Source organism: Prionailurus bengalensis, chromosome D2, assembly GCF_016509475.1.
Source record: "Prionailurus bengalensis isolate Pbe53 chromosome D2, Fcat_Pben_1.1_paternal_pri, whole genome shotgun sequence".
NCBI lineage: Eukaryota > Metazoa > Chordata > Mammalia > Carnivora > Felidae > Prionailurus > Prionailurus bengalensis.
Genome location: NC_057351.1, coordinates 28698383 through 28721207, shown reverse-complemented (window position 1 = coordinate 28721207; position 22825 = coordinate 28698383). Strand labels below are relative to the sequence as shown.

Here is a 22825-nt window from a genome sequence, read left to right as displayed (position 1 = left end):
GTGTATACGGTGGTGTAGATTGTCAAATACTTAAAGGCATATGTCCCCCATGAAAAACCTCTGACTTGGGGGGTTGAGGTTAGCGTGTCTGCTTTCTGACCCCAGCTTGGCTCCAAAGGTGTGAATTACCTTCTCCGAGTGTATTAAGCCCAGTGGGCCGTATGGAAAGAGCAGAATGAGCATGAGTTGGGCCCGTATACACTTCTGAATTTGGGTTGGAATTTGAGATTCTTGCGTACTAGCTTCAGCAATTTAGCCTTTCTAAACGCAATATTCTCATCTTTAGTATGGTAATTTCTTATTCGCAGGATTATGAGAATTGAACAAGATAGATGTAAAGTGAGGAGTACCTAGTGGCTCAAAAATATTAGCTCCTTACACAAACAAATAATGTAGCTCTTTGCATACAAGACGCCCCTCTACTTTCCACCTTCCCTGAAATTCCAGGAGCCTGTACCTCCACATCTAGCCTTAACTAATGACTCCTACAATACATGGCAGATCTGGAGCCAATGGTTGGTAGGGCATCTGCCCCTGCAGTATGGCATTAGAACTGCTTAAAGGACTGCTCCAAGTTTATAGAAAATCATACCTGAAGTTTACCATGGGGGCCTACCTATACTGGGCCAATTATTTAGGCAAACAACCTAAGTTGTTTCTTCAACCTTAAAAAAAAAATTAGAATGTTGGAAGTGTATCACTAAGGCCCCATCTAAATCCAAAAGGCATTGCACTTCAAATTAAACTGAGAAACTTTGCCTACAACTACTGACTTTTCATTTCTGAAAGTAATCTCTTTTGTCCTTAAAGCCTAGGAATCATATTTGATGTATTCCTTTAGATTGATGCCCTCTAACCAATTGGTGACCAAATCCTGTTGTCCTTCCCTTCCCTCCTACACTCTCTCCAATTCCTAACTACATGGGCACCTCACCCTTCCTGGCTGACATTCTTGGTCCTGCTCTCTCCCTACTTTCTCCGTCTTAACCTGAAAAATAGTTCATAAACTGATTCTCAACCACACTGCTGAGATGTAGTATATGAAATGTTGAGAGTCAGTATCCCATCAAAATTGAGAGAAAGATTGGGGTGCCTGGCTGGCTCAGTCAGTAGAGCATGTGACTCTTAATCTCAGGGATGTGAGTTCTAGCCCTACCTTGGGTGTAGAGATCACTTAAAACAAAACAAAAACACCTACAAAATAAGGAAAACAGTTTATCTTTTTTAAAAATTTGAGGGGCACCTGGGTGGCTCAGTTGGTTAAGCATCTGACTTTGGCTCAGGTCATGATCTCGAGCTTCTTGAATTTAAGAGTTTGAGCTCCACATCAGGCTCTGTGCTGACAACCCAGAGCCTGGAGCCTGCTTCAGATTCTCTATCTCCCTCTCTCTCTGCCCCACTCCCACTCACACTCTGTGTCTCTCTCTCAAAAAAAATGAACAAACATTAAAAAACATTTTTTTAAAAATTGAGGGGCACCTGGGTGGCTCAGTCGGTTAAGTGTCCAACTCTTGGTTTCAGCTCATGCATGATCTCATGGTTTGTGAGATCAAGCCTGGTGTTGGCTCTGTACTGACAGTGTAGAGCCTGCTTGGAATTCTCTCTCTCCCTCTCTCTGACCCTCCCTTGTGCATGCTCTCCCTTTCTCACTCTCAAAATAAATAGATAAACATGAAAAAAATTAAAAGTTTTGAGAGAAAATTCTCAGCTTTTTGTGAGAAAGGGATTTGTAAGCTTATGGACATCCATTACCTATTAATTCAATCATTCATTTATGTATATTGTACATCAAAGACACTTGCTTATATTTATGAAATGCTAGTGATCAATATGGTTGCTACTATGCTGAAAAATCAGAAAGCAGCATACATGACAGGTAGGATAAATGAGACACAAGTGGTATTAAAAACAAAACGAAACCCTTTCAACTAGACTTCTGGCCTACCAGTAGTTGAGAACTACTTGCCTGAAATTCAAGTCATAGTCCTTAAAGCTTGCAAGTTTGCATTCAGTTTTTAAAATGTTACCTGAATCTGGCCTTCACCTTCTTATAAATATTTTTAGCATTAGTATACTTTAACTTGAATTTATCATTTTAGAAAGCCATTTTTTTTTAATGAGGAAGCTCTTTAAGTTTTCATATGGGATGATCTCTAAGCTGCACAGTGTACGATGTAGAACAGTGTATATAATATAATGCTATTTGTGAAAAATTGGGGCGCCTGGGTGGCGCAGTCGGTTAAGCGTCTGACTTCAGCCAGGTCACGATCTCGCGGTCTGGGAGTTCGAGCCCCGCGTCAGGCTCTGGGCTGATGGCTCAGAGCCTGGAGCCTGTTTCCGATTCTGTGTCTCCCTCTCTCTCTCTGCCCCTCCCCCGTTCATGCTCTGTCTCTCTCTGTCCCAAAAATAAATAAACGTTGAAAAAAAAATTTAAAAAAAAAATAGAAGGAGAGTGTGGAAGGGAGACCATATATATGTATTTGCTTATATATGTAGAAAATAACTCTGAAAGCACTTAAACACATACATGTCTGCCATATATTTGTCATACTTTTTTGCCTGTGCCTCCTTCCCTAAAACAATCTTCTCTATTCCTTATTCAATACATTATCCCCTATTTATTTGTTAGTTTATTTTTCTCTATGTTTTATTGATGGTCTCCCCCAACTTGAGCAGGAATTTTGTCCATCTGGTTCAGCTCTGTATCATTACCTTTTTAAAAAAATTTTTTAAATGTTTATTTTTGAGAGAAAGAGAGAGAGAGAGAGAGAGGAGAAGGGGCAGAGAGAGAGGGAGACACAGAATCCGAAGTAGGCTTCAGGCTCTGAGCTGTCAGCACAGAGCCCGAAATAGGGCTTGAACTCTACAAACAGTGAGATCATGAAGAGAACTGAAGTCAGACGCTCAACCTACTGAGCCACCCAAGTGCCCCATCATCAGCTTTTTATTAGAGTAACTGGCACATATATTTATTGAACGAAAAAATAAATGAAGAATGTAAATTAATATTTCCACATAGGAAAAGAATTATTGAATGAAGGATGACGGGCAGTGTGGGTCTAAAAAAGAAAAGAAAAAAGGCAAGAAGCAAGGGAAGAAATTCAGTTTGTCCCCAGCACAGTTCAGGTGAGAAAGTCTGTGAAACATGACATGAGACTGGTGATACCTTGTTTGACAAGATGAACATAGGTGTACTGACCTATGAGGTGTTTTTCAGTTCTCTGATTCTTCAGACACCAAATGGGTGTTCAATAATTCAACTCAATCCTGACACTAACTACCCAGAGTTAGTAAAGACCTTGCAGCTTAAGGGCTCAGTCTTACATGACTGCCCCTAGTTCAGATGCCAGTCACAAGTCCTAGAACTCCTGTACTTCTGACTAACTATAAAATGGGTGTTCCCATGATACCCTCCTAAAATTCAATCATTTCCTAGAATGGCTCACAGAAGTCAGGAAGACACATTACTTACATTTACAAAGTAAACATATCTTCTGTATCCTTACAAAGGATACAAATGAAGAGCCAGATAAAAAAAGAGGTACTGAGGGCAGGGTGCAGAAAGGTCCTGAGCATAGTAGCTTCTGTCCCTATGGAGTTGAAGTGCACCACCCTCTCAGGATGTGGGTGTGCTCACCAATTTGGAAGATCTCTCCATTGTTCAAGAGTTGGTTTTAAGTTTATTTACTCATTTTGAGAAGGTGGGGAGGGGCAGAGAGAGACAGGAGAGAGAGAGAGAATCCCAAGCAGGCTCCACTCTGTCAGAGCAGAACCTGACTCGGGGATCAAACCCACAAACCATGACCTGAGATCATGACCTGAGCCAAAATCAAGAGTTGGATGCTTACCCGAGTGAGCCACATGGGCATCCCTTCAAGAGTTTTTATAGAGCTCAATCTCCAGCACACCCCAGCCCCTGTATTTGGAGGTCTAGAGTGGGCTGAAAGTTCCCACCCTCTAATCACTTTATCTTTCTGGTGACCAGCCCCATCTTGAGGCTGAGGGTCCCAATTCAAGAACTACATCATTAGCATGAACTCAGAAGTGATGGAAAGGGGCTCATTATGAATAACCAAAAAACACTCTTATCACTCAGGAAATTCCAAGGTTTTACAGAGTTCTGTGTCAGGAACTGAGGAGAAAGACAAAATATTTTTTACTATATCAAAGCCTGTCATAGACTTCTGATACTAGTCACTAAGATTTTTTACTTGCTTTTTAGTACTAAGTCCCCTAAGCAGCCTTCAACAGTAATTTGGTTTCCATATAGAATTTCTCACTGGGGAGACAATGTTTGAAGAGTCAACATTTATATTCTGGCTGACTTTGCAGTTCTATTTATATAAACAAATAAACTGACTTTATAGCTTTAATATCAGTCTCATATGACTACAATTTATTAGAGGAGTTAGTACCAACTCTTTGTATTCTAAAAAAAATGGTATTGACAAAACTAGTTACTAATGTGGAAAAATATAGATTCCTACCTCAAAGTAGATAAAAAAAATAAATTCTAAGTGGGCCAGGTATCTAAATTAAAAAATACAATAAGAATATCATATAATTCTGTATGAAGAAAGAACTTAACTAGGACAGGAGCCATTTATTTATTTGTTTGTCTTAAAACTTTATTTTTTGGGGGGTCTGGGGGTGAGGAGGAGAGGGAGACAGAGGATCCCAAGCACACTGTGCACTGTCAGCACAGAGCCCGATTCGGGGCTTGAACTCACAAACTGTGAGATCATGACCTGAGCCAAAATCAAAAGTCAGATGCTTTACCAACTGAGCCACCCAGGCACCCCAGGACAGGAGCCATATAAAATCTGTATTTCCCCATATGCTCCACCAAAAAAATTAAATTAAATTAAATTAAAAAATGAAATGCATATTTGACTACATAAAAATTTAAAATATGCTCAAATTTATTAGTAGTCACAGATATGCAAGTAAAACAATGAGGTACCCATTTTTCATTTTTTACATAGGCAAACACAAAACAAATTTTATTATTGCCATCTATTGCTTACCAGGATATGGGGGAACTAATACTCTCATACATTGCTATTATAGTGTTGGAAAGTAATCTGGAATATTTATTAAAACTATAAATATATACATACCTTTCAATCCAAAATTCCATTTATCTTAACAAAATAAAAGTATGAATATGTAAGGCCATGAATGCAAGAATGTTTATTATGGTATTGATGTTGCAGGAAAAGAAAAAAAGAAACAATCCAGATGTCTTCAGTAGGAAACCTGTTGATCAAATTATGGTATACACTTACTATGGCATATTATTCAACCATTAAAATGATCTATAACTGATCTCAAAAAATGTTTATGATGCACTGTGACAAAGCAAGTTGCACAAAAATGTGTATACTATGACCTTTTCTATTATTTAACAAGTACCCACTTTTTTATTATTTTTAAAATCCCTATAGGGGGTGCCAGGGTAGCTCAGTCAGTAAAGCATCTGACTCTTGATCTCAGCTCAAGTCTTGATCTTAGGGTCATGAGTTCAAGCTCCATTTTGGGCTCTGTGCTGGGCATGGAGGCTACTTAAAAAAATAAATAAATAAAAAATAAGACCCCTAAATACGTATATACAAACCTCTATACAGATATGGCTGTACAGACTTGGAAAAAGTATGGAAAGTTAATGTCAAAATGTTAACATTTTAACATCCCTGATAGAGGAGGTAGGCATAGATACAAGGGTTAGGGACACATCAATAAATGTTTCTTGCTAAAACTTCATATATTAAAATGAGAATATATATATGTGTATATATATATATACATATATACATATATACATACATATACATATATACACATATATATACATAAAGGAAAAGAGGATCCATTTTTTGAAACTACAGTCTGAGGGCTAGAATCTGGATTCTGGGGGTCTCCTCAAGCCCCTCCAACCCTGTGAGGCTTAAGTGGTAGCTGACTTGCCTGTCTTAAACTACTTCTTTTTAAATTTCCAAGGTATAACCACAAGTTTAGCAGATGCTATTCTTTTATGGTTTCATGTATATTATTTAGTCTTTTTGATCAGTTTATAATACAAGTGGTGTACTTCCATACAGAACTTAGTATTCTATATATTATCAAACACCATTTGGGGAGATGTGTGGGATGTCCAAACTAAAGCAAATAGATAGGCTGATAATGTGGCCTGCCTTCCACCAGCTATATAAAGTCCTAGACCAGTGGTTCTCAACTGGGGCAATTTTGCTCCCCTACCCTCCAGAGGATTTTTGACATTTTTTTCTTGTTTATTTATTTGAAAAAGAGAGAGGGGCGCCTGGGTGGCGCAGTCGGTTAAGAGTCCGACTTCAGCCAGGTCACGATCTCGTTGTCCGTGAGTTCGAGCCCCGCGTCGGGCTCTGGGCTGATGGCTCGGAGCCTGGAGCCTGTTTCCGATTCTGTGTCTCCCTCTCTCTCTGCCCCTCCCCCGTTCATGCTCTGTCTCTCTCTGTCCCAAAAATAAATAAACGTTGGAAAAAAAAAAAATTTAAAAAAAAAAAAAAGAGAGAGCGAGAGAGTGAGTACGTATGCACGAGCTGGGAAGGAGCAGAGAGAAATGGAGAGAGAAACCCAAGCAGGCTTCTTACTGCCAGTGCAGAGCCAGATGCAGCCAGATGCATGAACCGTGAGATTATGACCTGAGCGGAAATCAAGAGTCAGACGCCTAACCAATCGAGCCACCCTGAAGACATTTTTTAGTGGGGGACGTAGGGAAGGTACAACTGACATTCAGCAGATAGAGGCCAGTCATACTTCTCAACATTCTGCGATGCAGAGGGCAGCCCCTCACAAAGAATTTTCCAGCCAAAACATCAGCAGTGCCACAGTTGAGAAAGTCTGTCCTAGAGTTTCAACCACAGGGCAAGTGGTACTGGATGGGACTCTAACTGACAAAGATTCCCAAGGGAATGAGGGGAAGGTTTTTATTAGCAAGGCCATGTTAAAAAGCAGCATAGGCGGTGATTTTCAAACTTTGGTTTTAGCAGCTGAATTTATCTATTGAAAGATCTTAACCCTATTATATAATGTAGATCCATTTCCTTTAATATTTAAAGGACTCACACCAATCAATAAGGAAAAGATTGATAGCCAGTTGAAAATGAAGAGTTCGGTTCACAGAAAAGGGAATGCACGTGGCTTTTAAACATGTGAAAGATAGGGGCGCCTGGGTGGCGCAGTCGGTTAAGCGTCTGACTTCAGCCAGGTCACGATCTCGCGGTCCGGGAGTTCGAGCCCCACGTCAGGCTCTGGGCTGATGGCTCAGAGCCTGGAGCCTGTTTCCGATTCTGTGTCTCCCTCTCTCTCTGCCCCTACCCCGTTCATGCTCTGTCTCTCTCTGTCCCAAAAATAAATAAACGTTGAAAAAAAAAATTAAAAAAAAAAAAACATGTGAAAGATATAAAACCTCACTCATGAAAAGAGAAACACTCACTAATTTACAATGAAATGCAGTTTTTCACATTATCAAGGTAGTAAGGAACCAAAATTTGATCATATGCTGCATTGAAAAGAATGTGCAGAGCCAGACCCAGTTGTACAATAATAGTAAAAATGGAAATTAGTACAACCCTACGGAAAGCAACTTGGCACTGTTAATCAAAATGTAAAATGCATATACCTCTTAATCTGGCAATTCTAATACTAGAAATCCATTTTTATAGATCCACATACTTGCATACGTGTAAAATGACTTTTATTCAAGAGTATTTATTGTGCCATGGTTTATATTAGCAAAAGATTGGAAATACACTAATTTGCCATTAAGAAGGAATTGGTTAAACATATAACCAGTACATATTGTTTATATGTATATGAATCGTCACTTAAACTCAGGAAATAGGTAACAGAACTTGCTCCTAGGGCATGCAAATGGGAGACTGGAAGACAAAGGTGAAAGATTTTGCAGGTGAGGCAGGGGCGGGCAAGGTGGGGGGCGTAGTGGGGCATGTGCCTGGGTGGTTCAGTCAGTTAAGTGTCCAACTCTTGATTTTGGCTCAGGTCATGACCTCACGGTCATGGGATTGAGCCCCATGTCCAGCTCTGCACTGAGTGTGGAGCCTGCTTGAGATTCGCTCCCTCTCCCTCTGCTCCTCTCCCCTGCTTCTCTCTCTTTCTCTCTCTTTTTCTCTCCCTCAAAAATAAAGACTTTTTTTTTACTGCAGAACCCTTTGTGCCTTTTGAAGTCTTCACCATGTGCATCATTATGTATCATATGTGTGTGTTCATATGTCATACATTATATGTCTTAAATATATAAAAGGAGGGCTGTTCTGATTGAAGTAGGCTCCCTAAGTTTCTACCACATCCCTCAAGGCATCATTAAGAAGATTTAGGGTCCCCAAAGAACACAGTAAAAAAGCCACTGTCAGAGTTGTGGTAGGGTAGACTAGCTGCTGTAATAATCATCCAGAGATTTCAATGGCTAAATACAGCAAAAGTTTACTTCTCATTCACACAACAATCCTACATGGGTGTTTTTCATCTGATGGCTTCTGGGGTCAGCTTTCCATTAAAAGGTGACCAAGAGACCCTTGTCCCTTTTATCTTGTAGCTTTGCCATTGGACAGGCAAAGGAAATTAAGTAACATCTGTTGAAAGGTTTTATGGGCCAGTCCTGGAAATGATGCTACTACTTCTCCCATTCAACTGTCTGGGAACAGTCAAGTGGCTACATACAAGGAATCCTGGGAAATTTTATCATTCAAGGTGACAGAATGGAGTTGAGGGCAAACAGAAGACCATGACAAGCATTTAATGAAATCTAGCTACTTGGCCAGTTTGTCAGCTGGATCCATTCATTATAACTTTATAAAGTTTCCTATTAGCTTTTCACCAAATGCATCCACCTCTTTAATGGTGTCTTTTGATGAACAGAAGCATTAGTTTTAATGCAGACTAATTTATCAATCTTGTACTTTGGTTTTTTTTAAATTTTTTAATGTCGATTTATTTTTGAGACAGAGGGAGCCAGAGCATGAGTGGGGGAGGGGCAAAGAGAGAGGCAGACACAGAATCTGAAACAGGCTCTGGGCTCTGAGCTGTCAGCACAGAGCCGGATGCGGGGCTCGAACCCACGAACCATGAGATCATGACCTGAGCCGAAGTCGGACGCCTAACCAACTGAGCCACCCAGGCGCCCCACAATCTTGTACTTTGTATTGCATTGTTTGTTTTCTTTTTTTCCTCTTTTTTTCTACTGAACTATAATTTACATATAACATTGTATTAGTTTTAGTTGTACAACATAATGATTTGATAGATAAATATATTGCAAAATGATTACCAGAATTTAGTTAATTCACCACCACACATAGCTACAAAATTTTGCACATATGTATTTAGCCTTACTTTCTTAGCAATTTTTTAATATATAATACAGTTACATTAACTAAAGTCACCATACTGTACATTACATCCCTAGGATTCATACTGGAAGTTTGTGTCTTTTGATCATCTTCATCCATTTCACCCACCCCCTGCCTGTGGCAACCATCAAAATGTTTTTATGCATTTGGGTTTTTTTTGTTTTTAGATTCCACATATAAATGAAACCATACAATATTTTTAAAAATATTTATTTATTTTTGAGAGAGAGAGTGCACGCATGTGCGCAGGTGGGCCCACATGAGTGGGGGAGGGGCAGAGAGAGAGAGAGAGAGAGAGATACACAGAATTCAAAGCATAGTCCAGGCTCTGACCTGTCAGCACAGAGCCCAATGAGGGGCTCGAACCCATGAACCATGAGATCATGACCTGAGCCGAAGTCAGACGCTTAACAACTGAGCCACCCAGGTGCCCCTGAAATCATACAATATTAATCTTTTTTCTGTCTGACTTATTTCACCTAGTATAATGCCCGCAAGGTTCATCCATGTTGTTGCAAGTGGCAGGATTTCCCTCTTTTTTATGGCTGAACAATATTTCACATATATCATATTTCACATTTTCTTTATCCATTCATCCATCGATGGACACTTAGGTTGTTTCCATGTTTTGGCTACTATAAATAATGCTGCAGTGAATATGGCGGGGGCAGATATCTTTCAAGATAGTGATTTCATTTTCTTTGCATAAATTCCCAGAGTGAAATTACTGGATTATTTGGTTATTCTATTTTATTTTCCTGAGGAGCTTCCATACTGTTTTCCATTATAGCTGCATTCCCACAATGTACACAAGGGTTCCCTTTCTCCACATCCTTCCTAGCACTTAATATCTCTTATCTTTATTTTTATTTATTTATTTATTTATTTATTTATTTATTTATTTATTTATTTTTAAGCATTTACTTGCTTTTTTTCAGAGAGAGAGAGAGCATGAGTGGGGAGGAGAAGAGAGAGGAACAGAGAGAATCTCAAGCAGGCTCTGAGCTGTCAACATGGAGCCCAACAAGGGAGGCTCGATTTCACAAACCGTGAGATCATGATCTGAGTCAAAATCAAGAGTCAGATGCTCATCCAACTGAGCCCCTCAGGTGCACTTCTTATCTTTTCGAGGACAGTCATTCTAACAGGTGTGAGGTGATATCTCATTGTGGTTTTAATTTGCATTTCCTTGTTGATTAGTGATGCTGAGCACCTTTTCATATTTCTGTTAGCCATCTGTATGTCCTTTTTGGAAAAATGTCTATTCAGATCCTCTGCTGAGTTTTTAATTGGATTGTTTTTTTTTGAGTTGTCTGAGTTTTTTTTTAATATATATTTTGGATATTAACCTTTTATCAAATATGTGATTTACAAATAGTGTTTCATATTCTGTAGGTTACCTTTTCATCTCATTGATGCTTTCCTTTGCTATTCAGAAAGTTTTTAGTTTGATGTAGTGCCACTTGTTTATTTTTGCTTCTGTTGCTTTTGCTTTGGTGTCAAATTCAAAAAAATCATCTCTAAGACTGATGTCTAGGAGTTTACTCCCTATGTTTTCTTCTAGGAAGTTTATGATTTTAGGTTTTATGTTCAAGTCTTTAATCCATTTTGAGTTGATAATTGTATATAGTAAAAGATAGTGGTCCAGCTTTACTCTTTTGAATGTGAATGTCCAGTTTTCCAATACCATTTTCTTATTTTTAAGGTTTATTTATTTTTGAGAGAGAGAGAGAGAGAGAGAGCGCACAGGCGGGGGAGGTGCAGAGAGAGGGAGACACAGAACCTGAAGCAGGCTCCAGGCTCTGAGCTGTCAGCATAGACCCCAACTCGGCTCGAACACATGAACCATGAGACCATGACCTCAGCTGAAGTCAGACACTTAACCGACTGAGCCATCCAGGTGCCCTGCCCAACACCATTTACTGAAGAGACTATCCTTTACCTACTGCATATTCTTGGCTCTTTTGTCATAAGGTTTTGTTGTGTCTTGTAAATTCCCTACATATTTTGGATTAAAGTCCTTTGTTGGATATGTGATTTGCAAATATTTCTCCCAGTCTGCAGCCTGTCATTCATTCTCTTAACCAGATCCCTTTCTTTACAGAGCAGAGGTTAATATTAACGAAGATCAATTTATCATTTTTTTCTTTTGTGAATTTTGCTGTTGGTATTATATCTAATAACTCTTTGCTTAACCCAAGGCCACAAATATTTTCTTATATTTTTCTTCCATAAGTTTTTTGGTTGTAACTTTACATTTCTGTCCACTTCTTTTGGGCTAGTTTTTGTATAAAGTATGTGAAGTATCGGTCAAAGTGCCTTTTGTTTTTGTTTTCTTATTGTTTGCCTATGGATACCTAGTTGTTCCATCACTACTGCTAGAAAATACTGTCTTTCTCTGTTGAGTTGACTCTGCACATTTGTCAAAAATCAGTTGTGGGTTTTGTGTGGGTCTCTTTCAGATCTCGATCCCATTCCATGAATGCATATGTCTTTCACCAATAGTATGCTATCTTGATTGTATAACTTTATACTAAATCTTAAAATCTGATAGTAGCAGGGGTGCTTGGGTGGCTTAGTTGGTTAAGTGTCTGACTCCTGATATTGGCTCAGGTCATGATCTCACAGTCATGATCTCACAGTTGTGAGATCCAGCTCTGCATCAGGCTTTGTGCTGAGCATGGAGCCTGCTTGGAATTCTCTGTCTCCCTCACCCTCTGCCCCTCCACCCCTCACACATGAGCAGGCACTCTCTTTCTCAAAATAAACATTTTATAAAAAATCTGGTAGTAGCAGCCCTCCAACTTTGCTCTTCTACAAAATTGCTTGGGTTATTCTAATTCCTTTGCCTGTTCATATAAAATTTTATATTAAGCTTGCCCATATATATCTAAAAAACCAGGCTGAAATTTTGACTGTGATCACATTGAATCCATAGTTCAATTTGGAGAGAATCAATATCATAACAATACTAAATGTTCTAATATTCTCACATAGCATATCTCCCTATTTATTTAGACTTTAATTTCTTCCATCAGTGTTTTGTAGCTTTCAGTATATAGATCCTGCACATATTTTGTTAGACTTATACCTAGAGATTATATTTTTGGGGTACTATTGTAAGTGGTTACTTTTTTATTTTTAAATTTTTATTTATTGTTTTGAATGGTACTTTAACATTTTTTATTTTTTTTAATGTTTATTTTTTGAGACAGAGAGAGACAGAGCTGGAGTGGAGGAGGGGTAGAGAGGGAGAGAAAGAGGGAGACACAGAATCTGAAGCAAGCTCTGGGCTCTGAGCTGTTAGCACAGAGCCCGATGCGGGGCTCAAACTCATGAGATCATGACCTGAGCCAAAGTTGGACGCTTAACCAATTGAGCCACCCAGGTGCTCCAGTAGTTTTAAAAATTTTAAATTCTAATTGTTCATTCCTAGAATATAAAAATACACTTGATTTTTTAATATTAACCTAATAATCTGTGACTTTACTAAACTTACTTATTAGTTCTAGGAGCTTTTTTGTAGATTCCTCGATGTCTACATAGACAATCATATTGTCTGAGAATAGAGATAGTTTTATTCTTTCTTTTCAAATCTATATGTCTTTTCTTATTCTTGCTTTATTGCACTGGTTATAATTTCCAATAAAATGTTTAATGTGAATAAGAGCAGACATCCTTGCCTTCTTCAGATATAAGGAAGAAGCATTCAGTCTTTCCTATTATGTATATTAGCTGCAATGTTTTGTAGACATTCTCTTTCAGGAGAAAGTTCCTTTTATCCATAGTTTGCTGAGAGTCTTTTTAAAATCATAAATAAATGTTGAATTGTTAAATGATTTTTCTGCACCTACTGAGATGATCATATACCTTTTCTTCCTTAGTCTGTTGAAATGATGAGTTACATTGGTTGATTTTTGAGTGTTGAGCCAGCCTTGCATTCCCAGGATAACTCCTACTAGATTCCATTTGCTAATGTTTTGTAGAAGATTGTTTCATCTATGTTCATTAATGATACTGATCTGTTGCTTTAATTTCTTGTACTCTTTCTCTGGTTTGGGAAAACAGAGTAATACAGGATTCCTAATATAAGTTGGAAAGTATTCCCTTCTATTTACTGGTATTACTTCTTCCTTAAATGTTTGTTAGACTGAAATTTTCTTTGTTGGAGGATTTTTACAAATTCAATGTCTTTAATAAATATAGAATTATGCAGGTTATCTATTTCTTCTTATGTGAGTTTTGGTTCTTTGTGTCCTTCAAAGAATTGGTCTATTTCTCTTGGTAATTTGATTTATGGGACTTGCTTGCAGTATTGTCATTATCTTTTGGATGTCTGTAGAGTCTGTAGTAATGTTTCCCCTCTTTCATTCCTGTTAATGATAATTTGTGTCTTCTCTCATTTTTCTTGTCAGTATTGCCAGAGGTTTATCACTTTTATTAATCAGAAATAAGGGAGTCTCTTCTCTACCTCTCCCATATTCAGATTTTCCCCACACTCTCCAGATATCACAGTCCCCTTCTTTAGTTCTCTGACTAGAAAAATGAGCTTTGTCTTGGAGGTTTAGCTGTCACACAATTCTGCATGATTGGGACCAACATTGGGGCAAAGCAATTAGAGAAAAGAAAGAAAAACATAAGGGGGATTCCCTACACACACACACACACACACACACACACACACACACTTTCAGATCACAGGTTCACTTTATCTTAGTTCCTCTGGACTGAAAGGTTTCTCACTGGGATTTTAAATGCCTGTGCCACTGCCACCACAATACAGCTCTGTGACTGGGGTTGTCCTTGGGGTAAGGCAAAAGAAAAAAACAACAAGGAGGATTGCTCCATACTCTCTTGCTTATAGGAACCCCTTTCCTGCTCTTCTGACCAGAAATGTAGGATTTCTCTAGGGGTTTTTGATACCTGTATCAACTGTACAGTTATGTATAGTTATGTGGCTGTCTTTGAGTCAAAACAAAGAGAAAAAAGAGGAAAATGTGGGAAACTGTATGTGTTTTTCTTCAGCTTTGGTTCCCCTCCTCAATCTATCTGCTACTATGTTTTAAGTAGCAGATATGTTGCTTTATGTATTTTGCCCAGAGTTTTTAGTTGTAATCATTGAGAAAGATAGGCTGTAGTGGGATTACTCTATCTTGGCCCAGTACCAGAACTCCTGAAGTGTTTTATTTATTTAAAAAATGTTTTTAATGTTTGTTTATTTTTGAGAGAGAGAGAGAGGGGGAAGAAGGGGCAGAGAGAGAGGGAGGGAGACACAGAATCCAAAGCAGGCTCCAGGCTCTGAGCTGTCAGCATAGAGCCCGACGCGGGGCTCAAACTCATGAACTGTGAGATCATGACCTGAGCTGAAGTCAGATGCTTAACCAACGGAGTCACCCAGGCACCCCTCTTGAAGTCTTTTATTGATCACATATCATACCTTTGTACTATATATACTGATACATATAATTTCATTTAAAAAACCACCTGAGTGTTAAAAACATTTCTTCTGGATTGAGATATTGTTACCATTATTACTATTATACAATTAATTAAAATAACATTAATATAATTATGATAAATAATTATTAAGAAAAAATAAAATTTAGGGTGCCTGGGTAGCTCAGTCAGTTGAGGGACCAACTCTTGATATTGGCTCAGGTCATGATCTCATGGTTCGTGAGTTCAAGTCTCGTGTGGGGCGCTGTGCTGACAATGTAGAGCCTGCCTGTGATTCTCTCTCTCAAAATAAATAAACTTAAAAAAAAAAGAAAGAAAAAAATTTTATTGGAATTGCATATCTTTTTAAAAAATTTTTTGTTAATGTTTATTTACTTTTAAAGGAGAGAGAGAGAGAGAGACAGAACATGAGGAGGGGAGGGGCTCTGAGCTGTCAGCACAGGGATTGATGCAGGACTTGAACTCATGGAGTGTGAGATCATGACCTGAGCCAAAATCAGATGCCCAACCAACTGAGCCACCCAGGCAGCCCAGAATTGCATATCTTATTGACACGAATGGGACTTAAAATTTTTTTCAATTAGCTTAAGTATCTGTGAATGAATATTAGTTATTACTAGAATGAGACAGATTCAACATCAATCAGCTCTGAGAAACCTTGTCCACATATATGAGTAGACATAAATGGAAGGAATTTTGTTATTGCCGTCATCCAATTCTTTGAACTTCTTCCTAGTTATATACCAAAAATCACATAAATTTCTATTTTCAAAAATTATTCTTAATGATCAAATAGCTACCAATTGTATTAGTTCTTCCTTTGGATTTTGGTAGGAAAGAATTAGAAAATACCTGACTCCCAAAAAAAAAATTGTTACTCAGTTATTAGAGTCATTCACTTTCTCATTTTGTGAGAAAGTTTAGCAAATTGTATCCAATATTCTTCTATTAGAGGTACCTTGTTTAATAAGGAAAGGTTAGAATATTAAATATTGTTAAATTCTATACAACATTTTTGGTAACATTCTTTTATCTTATCAAATAGCTTGAATATATTTTTGTTGAAACATTGAAGTTCCAGATTTAGTTCAGACAATGTACAGAACAGTGATGTCCAGCAAAAACAGAATGTGAGTCATACATAATTCTAATTTTTCCAGTAGCCACACTAAAAAAAGCTAAAGGAGACTGGTAAAATGAATTTAAAAATGTATTTCATTGAGATCAATATATAGAAATATCATCATTTCAAAAATATAATAAAATTTACACTGTTTTGGTTTTTAACTTTAAAATTGAAAAATCAGGCCACCTGAGTAGCTCAGTTAGTTAAATGTCTGACTCTTAATTTCAGGTTAAGTCACGATCTCACTGTGGTGAGATGGAGCCCTGTGTTGGGCTCCACAATGAGCATGGAGCCTGCTTGGAATTCTCTCTCTCCTGTGAGGCACCTGGGTGGCTTAGTCGGTTAAATGTCTGACCCTTGATTTTGGCTCAGGTCATGATCTCACTGTTTGTGGAATCAGGCTCCCACACTGACTGCAGGGAGCCTGCTTGGGTTTCTCTCTCTTCCTGTCTCCCTCCCCCTACCCCCTGTGCACTCTCTCCCTCAAAAAAATTAAATTAAATTAAATTAAACATTCAATTCCAGGGGCACCTGGTTGGCTCAGTTGGTTGAGCATCCAACTCTTGATTTTGTCTCAGGTCATGATCTCATTGTTCATGAGTCTGAGCCCTGCATCAGGCCCTGTGCTGACAGCACAGAGCCTGCATAAGATTCTCTCTCTCTCCTGCTTGCATGTGTGTGTGCACGCTCTCTCTCTCTCAAAATAAACAAATAAACTTAAAAAAAATTCAATTCCACAGTTAACCTTAGCTACACATGGGTAAAGCCTACTGTGTTGGTCAGTATAGGTATAGAAAATTCCCAACACATAAAGACGTTTCAAAGCTAGTCCTCATTATCAATCTAACCAGCAAAATTGGATTTACTTTCTTTCAGAAAACGTCTTCATTTCTCAACAAGAAGTTATGTTCATATGCACTGTGATAACTATTGTAAGAACATTTTATAAGAGCCATACTTGTGGTGAGGATAATGTAACATACAAACTTGTTGAATCCCTATCTGGTATACCTGAAACTAATTGCATTAGTGTAATGTGTGTCACATTGTGTGTCAGCTATGCTTAAATTTTTTAAAAAATTAAAAAATTTAGCAGTGCCTAGGTGGCTCAGTCAGTCAAGCCTTGGACTCTTGATTTTGGTTCAGGTCATGATCTCATGGTTCATGAGTTGGAGCCCCACATAGGGCTCTGCACTGACAGCAAGCATCCTACTTCGGATCCTCTGTCTCCCTCTCTCTCTGCCCCTCCCCTGCTGGCATGCTCTCTCTGTTTCTCTCTCTCTCTCTCCTTCAAAATAAATAAATAAAACATTAAAAAAATTTTAAATGTGGGGTCCCTGAGTGGCTCAGTCAGTTAAGCATTCAACTCTTGGTTTCGGTTCAGGTCATGATCTTGCCTAGTGAGTTCAAGTCCCGTGTCAGGCTCTGCACTGGAGATGTGGAGCCTGCTTGGGATTCTCTCTCTCTCTCTCTCTCTCTCTCTCTCACTCTGCCCTTCCCCCACTTGAACTGTCTCTGTCTTTCTCAAAGTAAATAAACCTAAAAAAAATTAAAAATTAATTTTTAATGTTTTATTTATTTTTGAGAGAGAGAGAGAGAGCGCGCGAGCAAGTGGCGGAGGGGCAGAGAAGAGACAGAGGGAGACACAGAATTTGAAGCAGGCTTAAGGCTGCTTGCTGTCAGCACAAAGCCTGACTCGGGGCTTGAACCCATGAATGGTGAGATCATGACCTGAGCCAAAGTTGGGCGCTTGTCCCACTGAGCCACCCAGGTGCCCCAAATTTGATGCCATTCTTTTTTAAAAATTTTTTTTAATGTTTTTATTTATTTTTGAGACAGAGAGAGACAGAGCATGAGTGGGGGAGGGGCAGAGAGAGAGGGAGACACAGAATCAGAAGCAGGCTCCAGGCTCTGAGCTGTCAGCACAGAGCCTGACGTGGGGCTTGAACTCACAGACTGTGAGATCATGACCTGAGCTGAAGTCGGATGCCTAACCGACTGAGCCACCCAGGTGCCCCAAATTTGATGCCATTCTTGATACTATTGAAGACAATGCTGATTTGTCTTCCGAGTAAAGTATATTGCATATAGTTATATTTATGGGCGCCTGAGTGGCTCAGTCGGTTGAGCATATAGTTATATTTAATATATTAAACACTTCCCAGCTCATTACCACTAGGGGAGGCTCTAAAACAGGGTCTACTACTACTACTACTACTAATGGTGATTAGTACCTTTCACAGTTTCTAAGCCTCTTCTCATGGTTCTTGTTTGAACCTCACAACCAACCTCATTTTCCTGAGGAAATTGTAGCTTTTGCTACATTCTAAAAACCACACTACTGGGGTGCCTAGGTGGCTCAGTCAAGTGTTTGACTCTTGATTTCGGCTCAGTTCATGATCTCATGGTTTGTGAAATCAAGCCCTGCGTTGGGCTCTATGCTGACAATGCCAGGCCTTCTTGGGATTCTCTCTCTCTCCCGCTCTCTCCCCCTCCCCCACTTGTACTCTCTGTTTCTCTCTTTCAAAAATAAATAAACAGTAAAAAAATAAATAAATAAGTCTTGGGTGATGTATTGTACAGCATGTTGACTATGGTTAATAATACTGCATTGTATATTTGGAAGTTGCTAAGAGAGCAGATCTTAAAAGTTCTCATCACAAGAAAAATATCTGTAACAATGTGTAGGTGACAGATGTTAACAAGACTTATTATGGTAATTATTTCACAATATTCCGATATATACACATATCAAATTATCAAGTTGTATACCTGAAACTAATATAACATTATATGTCAATGATAACTCAATGAAAAAGAAAGAATAAATGAAGAAACAAAAAAACACTTGATCACTCATGCTTCATAAGATCAACTCACAAATTACTAAAATACAAACTATTACATCTCTAAATAACTTATTTAAAATATAACAAGGCTTTCAAAGATATTTAATAATATTATAAGAACTTAAATGAGGGGGCACCTGGGTGGCTCAGTCAGTTAAGCGTCCGACTTTGGCTCAGGTCATGATCTCATGGTTCACATGCTTGAGCCCCGCATCAGGCTCTGTGCTGACAGCTCAGAGCCTGGAGCCTGCTTCGGATTCTGTCTCCCTCTCTCTCTCTGCCCCTCCCCCACTCATGCTCATTTTCTCTCTCTCAAAAATAAATGTTAAAAAATATTTTTTTAATAAAAAAAAACTTAAATGAGTGTCTCCTCTTTTCCACTCTGTAGGGTCAATGACCACCTATTTTTTTTCACTTTTGGCTTCAGCTTTTCACTCAATGTCTAGCATTAATATTGGAGCTCAATAAATGTTTTTTTTAATGAATCATAAAGTTCATAATCATTCCTATAGCCAAGTAAGTTTTGGTACTAGTGCCTCAAAGGAAGAGTCAGAAACCCAAAGGAGAAAACTAAGATGAGTAATATTCTCTTCTATCTTTCCCAATTCCTAATGCTGGGAAGCATGGTATTTACTCATTCAAAATAATTACCCCATACTTGAGAGATAATGGATCAGAATGATCTGCTTTCTGCTTACCTTGTGGGTTTCTGAAGAGGCACTGACTCAGCTCAAAGACATGTCGAAGTCCCCTGAGCAAAATCAAGGTATGCTGTGATTATTAGGCCAGCCCCTGAAGAATAAAGAAATGGACAGAAATCCAGGTGATAATGTTTTCTCAGAAACATCTTTGCCACTTACACCTCTTTTATGGAGCCCTCAGACATTTCTACCTAATTTTATTCGTTCAAATAATATCAAATATGTTTGATTTAAAACTTTATTGGGGCCTATTTTTTAGTTTTAAAGTTTATTTATTTATTTTGAGAGCGAGAGAGAGAGAGAAAGAGAGAGAGAGAGAATTAATGGGGGAGGAGCAGAGAGAGAGGGAGAGAGACAGAATCCCAAGCAAGCTTCACACTTTTATCATGGAGCTTGATGTGGCACTCAAACTCATGGACCTGTGAGATTATGACCTGAGATGAAATCAAGAGTCGGATGCCTAAATGACTGAGCCACCCAGGCACCCTGGGACCTATTTTTTAAATCTCCTTTACCACTAATATTAATTCTACCTTGAAATCTTCACTTATTTTCATATTTGAATATTTCTCTCTGTTTCTATAGAAACTGGTACATGATATTTTTTACTTTACACATCTTGCATCATAATAGTTATTTGTGCATTTGTATTATCTCACCTATTTGGTGATAAGCTTTTTAAGTACATTAAAAAGTATATTTTTATATTTTAAGTATATTAAAGTATATTTCATAAAATATAAAACAAAATAAAAAGTATATTTTAAGTATATTAAAAAGTATATTAAAAAGTAAATATATTTTACTTTGTCTTCAATTGATCATTTCATCGATACTACAAAGTATCCACTATATACATAATGTGATACAGAGCGCCTGGCTGTCTTAGTTGGTAGAGCATGTGACTCTTGATCTTGAGGTCTGGAGTTCAGGCCCCATGTCAAATGCAGAAATTACTTAAAAAGAAAAGAAAAGAAAAAAAAAAGCAACCAAGTACATAATGATGCATAAATGGGTATGAACATGGCGAAGAAATATACAATTCCTGACCACATAGAACTTGGGGAATATATCACTTATCATTCATACAGAAGGCATTCACATGAGAAAACTGTTTTTTTTTTGTGTGGTAGGTGAGATTTTGAAATATAGCATCTCTTGCAGTTATAATTAAAATATAAACTGGTTAAGGGTACCTGGCTGGCTCAGTCGGTACAGCATGCGACACTTGATCTCATGGTCCTCAGTTCAAGCCCTGCATTGGGAATAGAGATTATTTTAAAATATGTGTGTGTGTGTGTGTGTGTGTGTGTGTGTATTAGTTAGACTGAAAATCCACTAAATAGTTAAATTAATACATCACTTAAATTTATGATGGTAGTAGTAAAGAAAAGAAATAAAGTAGATAATTAAAATTGCAATTAATTTACCATATTCTTATGAAAGAAAAATCACCATGAAGATTAAATATCACCTGCAGGTAACTGGTGAAATTCCAAGCAGCCAAAACCCTGTTCTAGGAAGCACATTACTTTCTGGAAGAGGATATTCTCCCTTGAACTTTGTGGGTTTAAGTCAGGTGCTGATTCAGAAATGATAAATTTAATCAAGAAAAAAATTTTTTGCAATTTTTAAAAATATTTATTTTTGAGAGAGAGAGACAGAGTGTGAGCAGGGGCAGGGGAGGGGCAGAGAGAGAGGGAGACACAGAACTCCAAACAGGTTCCAGACTCCATGCTGTCAGCACAGAGCCCTATGTAGGGCTCAAACTCATGAACTGTAAGATCATGACCTGAGCCTAATTCCGATGGTTAACCGATTGAGCCACGCAGGTGCCCCTCAAGAAAAAAATTTTCTAAGAATGTATAATTTAAGTAGATTATTAAAAGCAACCAAATAAGACTAAATCAACTTTTATGTAATATAAATTAATCTATTTTTATTATAATGATAAAACATGATCTTTTTAAAAAAATTGTTAACATTAAAAAAAAAATTTTTTTTTCAACATTTATTTATTTTGGGGACAGAGAGAGACAGAGCATGAACAGGGGAGGGGCAGAGAGAGAGGGAGACACAGAATCAGAAACAAGCTCCAGGCTCTGAGCCATCAGCCCAGAGCCCGACGCGGGGCTCGAACTAACGGACCTCGAGATCGTGACCTGGCTGAAGTCGGACGCTTAACCGACTGCGCCACCCAGGCGCCCCATCAAAAATTGTTAACATTTACTCATTTTTGAGAGAGAGAGAGAGAGACAGACAGACAGATATAAACAGGGGTTGGGCAGAGAGAGAGGGAGACAGAATCTGAAGCAGGCTCCAGGCTCCGAGCTGTCAGCACAGAGCCCAATATGGGGCTTGAACTCAAAAACCATGAGATCATGACATGAGCCAAAGTCAGATGCTTAACCAACTGAGCCACCCAGGTGCCTCAACATGATCCTTATCTAAGGCTTTTATTACTTAATTTATAATAATACAATATAATATACAGCTAAAATTATTTATAAAAATGTGGCATTCTTAAGCAAATTTATATATGCATATTGGTCTCTGATATAGTTTTGAAGGAATAGTTAAATAAGGATTATGAAATAATTCCATTAGTTAAATATGGATCCTAAATTATTCTGCTAATTTTTCTAGACACCATCATCACATTTTCCCTGTGTATTGTAGCAAAAAGAAGTTATATCATGCTAAAAATTAATCAGCTGCTCTAGCCACTAAAATACAATTTTGTATTTTGGTAATAGAAGGCAGAAATTTTTAAACATTTCATTAAAAAAATTTTTTTTAAGTTTATGTATTTTGAGAGAGACAGAATGAGCTGGGGAGGGGCAGAGAGACAGGGAGAGAGAGCCCCAAGCAGGCTCTGCACTGTCAGTGCAGAGCCTGATGTGGGGTTGGAACCCACAAAACTGTGAATTCATGACCTGAGCCAAAACTGAGAGTTGGATGCTTAACGGACTGAGCCACCCAGGCACCTCTAAACATTTTAAAAATGGGAATGAGATGAAGATGGTGGGGGGGAGGGCAGAATTCTAAGATATTCCCTAGAATATCTGCCCTTCTGTATCTATCATCCTTTCTCCCAGGTATGGGCGGGGCCTATGAATACGCAGGATAGCTCCTCCTTTGATTAACTCACATTGCATAAACCTGTTTAAAAATTTTTTAAAAGTTTACTTATTTTTGAAAGAGAGAGAGCATGAGCAAGAGGGGCAGAGAGAGAGAGGGAGAGACAGAGACAGAGACAGAGAGAATCCCAAGCAGTATCTGTGC

At 38.3% G+C, this 22825-nt stretch overlaps 1 long non-coding RNA gene across 3 annotated transcripts in view; it reads right to left on the bottom strand.

The window, feature by feature from the left end:
• Nucleotides 1-4904: 4904 nt before the first annotated feature.
• The window catches only part of LOC122492808, a 32310-nt gene continuing 14389 nt past the window's right edge, over nucleotides 4905-22825 (bottom strand). Inside the window, exons 4-6 of one of the 3 annotated variants that reach the window (XR_006299771.1) lie at nucleotides 20737-20795; nucleotides 19538-19631; nucleotides 4905-5259 (exon numbers count right to left, since the gene is read on the bottom strand). This is a non-coding gene — a long non-coding RNA (uncharacterized LOC122492808). The remainder of the gene's footprint in view (nucleotides 5260-19537; nucleotides 19632-20736; nucleotides 20796-22825) is intronic. The other 2 variants (XR_006299773.1, XR_006299772.1) reach the window with 2 other exon arrangements.